Genomic DNA, 3450 nt, shown 5'->3' on the forward strand with positions numbered 1-3450 from the left:
GATGGTAGAGGAGCGGTTTTTTTCATGGTGGTAGAATTCAGTTGCAGTTACAGCCTGTCGCCACTAGATGGGGGTCGAGAGCCGCGTGTTCTGAGCTCTCCACCTTTGGGCAAGATGGCGGCGCCCAGTGCACTTTTCCGTGAGGGAGGGGCTGCTATTCTCGCAAGCCGATCTGGATTCAGATCAGTTCTGTTCTCTGGTCTCCCGAGGCCCTGGGTTTATGGGGACCCCATGCACAGAAGCTTTCCCCCATCAGCAGGTTTCCACTGAACCAGCGGCAGGAGTCCTGGATGATTCCCCAGTCGCGTGGCCCCTCCCCTGCTCCTTCCCAGACTGCGCAGCAGCGATCACAGACTCTAGGGGAGGGAACGACGTTCTCTCCTACCTGTTCCAGCACCTCCGCAGCCGTCAGCAAGGTTTATGTTCTCCGCCTTCTTGGTATTGTAGGTCTCCAATGTGTTGGCATTAGATTTATTCTCTGAAATTCAGTTTTTCCAATCCTTTGTTGTATTTTGGAGGGGAGAGAATCCAGGGTCAGCTCACCCCGCCATTTTGCTCCACCCCTTCTCCTCCACTACCACATTTTTAAAAACTATCTTTTCTCCATTGTATTGCCTTTGTTCATTTGTCAAAGATCGGTCAGCTATACTTATGTGAGTCTGTTTCTGAGCTCTCTGTTCTGTTCCATTGATATATTTGTCTATGCTTTCAGCAATACCACACTGTCTTGATTACTGTAGCTTTACAGAGAGTCTTGAAGTTGGGTAGTGTCAGAACTCCAACTTTGTTCTTCTTCAATATTGTGTTGGCTTCTCCGCTGTGGGCTTTAGAATCAGTTTGTTGATATCTACAAAATAATTTGCTGGGATCTTGATTAGAATTGCATTGAATCTATAGAATAAATTGTGAGAAACTGACATCTTGACAATATTGAGTCTTTCTATCCATGAGCATGGATTCTCTCTCCATTTATTTGGTTCTTCTTTGATTTCTTTTGCTAGAGTTTTGCAGTTTTCCTCATATGTATCTTGTACATATTTCATTAAGTTTATACCTAAGTATTTTAATTTTTGGTGCTACAGTAAATGGTACTGTGTTTTTAATTTCAAATTCCACGTGTTCACTGCAGTTGATTTTTGTACATTAACCTCATATATTTGCAATTTTGCTGTAATTGCTTATTAATTCCAGGAGGGTTTTTTGTTGTTATTGATTCTCTGGGGTATTGTATATAGATGATCTTTGTGTCTGTGAACAAAGACAGTTTTATTTCTTGCTTCCCAATCTATATACCTTTTATTTCCTTTTCTTGTCTTATTGCATTAGCTAGAACTGCCAGTATAATGTTGAAAAGGACTTATAAGAGGAGACATACTTGCCTTGGTTTTGATCTTAGTAAAAAGAATTTGAGTTTCTTCTCATTAAGCATGATGTTAGCTGTAGGTTTTTAGTAGATGTTCTTTATCGAGTTAGAAAATTCCCCTCTATTTGTAGTTTGTGAAGAGTTTTCATCATGAATGGGTGTTGCTCTGCATGCAGTTTTGATTGCAGAACAATATTCAATAGTACAAAGGAAAACAATTAGAATGATAATATTATTGACCAAAATTGAATGGTGAAGGGGAGAGGTTAGGGCAGGGTAGAGAAAACACTTTAATTTTGTCATCATTTGTAGGAGGGACTTGATAGAGGGTTAATGGGCTTTATGTTATGGTGTAATTATGACAATAGTCACTAAAACAAAAATATAAAACTTCCTCAGTAACAGAATAACTTTATAGAAAAATCACTTCTACATAGTAAAAGACTTGGAAAAAAATAAGATAAATTGATTCACATATTTAAGTTGGCTTATCTCATATACTAATTGAAAAACATTTTAAGATTACTTTACAAAGCAAAATTAACTTTTGTAGTATGGTGAATATATTCTTTGAGTATCCATGAAGCATTGATGAAATTTATTAATATATGAAGTCGTAAGAGTGCTTAATATATTCCAAAAATTTTCTTATTTTCTCCGTATATACTAAAAAGTATTTGACAAAGTGCAACAAACATTGATGAATAAAAGAATTCTCAATAAAATAGAGACTGATGGATATTTCCTCAAAATCATAAAATATTCTATCTCAGCCCTCAACCCAGTATCATGGTTATTGGGAAGCACTAGAGGTATTTCATTTCTTGTCCAAAATAAGACAAGAAAACTTTCAAGTAGGATACGTAAGGGCAAGACCCTTGCTTCATCTGTAGTGAGAAAACCTGAATAAACAAACAGACGAAAGAAGTCCTATTTATTTTTAGAGCTTTTGAAGAGCTGTGGACACAAAGAAGACTGAGTAAACTGAACTTCAGAGAGGGATGAATCTGATGGGGATCTGGGTGGCACATCAGAGAGACCTGCACCCATTTTCACCCCTAGATGCAATTGCCTTGCAAGACAGGTGGGCAGAGGAGCAAGGCTGCCATGGGTGAGGAACTCTACTAGGACAAGGAGACACCAGATGAGCTTTTAATGGCTATACATAAGCTAGCATGGAGCATTGGAATTTGTAGGAGCCCAGACTCAGAGCTAATCATTCCTGTCCAATTTTCCACCATGGACTTTTGCTAAGTAAGTATCGGTAGCACTAAGCAGATTATACACTGTCGGTGGTGTTAACCTAAATATAAAGAGCCAAAATGAGAGACAGAGAGACATTTATTTTGGGATCAAAGAATTACAATGTGGGGAGCACAGATTTGGATAACAACCCAAATAGTGTCCAGCAAGGGAGTACGAGGTAGGGGCTTTTAAAGACAAAAGAGGGAGGTTTGTATGACAAACAATGTTAATTGGAGTTGGCGGCAGAAAGCTAATCTTGGCTAACCAATTGATTGCTAAGGCTAGTTAGAGGGAGGTAAAATTCTGTCAAGGTGATGAGTTGCAGATCTCATGCTGCGGTCTCTGAATTTTTGTCTTTACTCACTTCAAAAGTTTACGTCCTGCCTGTTGAGGACGTGCATGAGCCCCAGTTCCTTAATGGCTTCCCAGCTCCATTTTAAACCCCTTAGACATAAGTGACTCCATTTTGTTTCACATTTCACAGTGGGAAGTTCAAATTATTACAACCCCTAAGGAAGACAATTTGGTAATAATTATCAAAATCACAAATACCTATACCTTTTGACCCAGTAATACAATTTTTGGGAACTTATCCTATAGCTATATTTGCATACCTGGTAAATGATCTAGACATAAATTATTCTTTGCAACATGGTTTGCAATAGAAGAAAATGTAAATATTACAAATATATGGAATTGACTAGATAAATTATGATCAGTCAAACAATAAAATATGGCATGGCTGTATAAAAATGAGGAAGCAATTTATGTATAAATATCTTTTGATCTCCAAGATATATTGTTAAATGAAAAAAAAGCAAGGAAGAGGATAATGTGTATGG

This window comes from Equus przewalskii, chromosome 5 (assembly GCF_037783145.1).
Source record: "Equus przewalskii isolate Varuska chromosome 5, EquPr2, whole genome shotgun sequence".
NCBI lineage: Eukaryota > Metazoa > Chordata > Mammalia > Perissodactyla > Equidae > Equus > Equus przewalskii.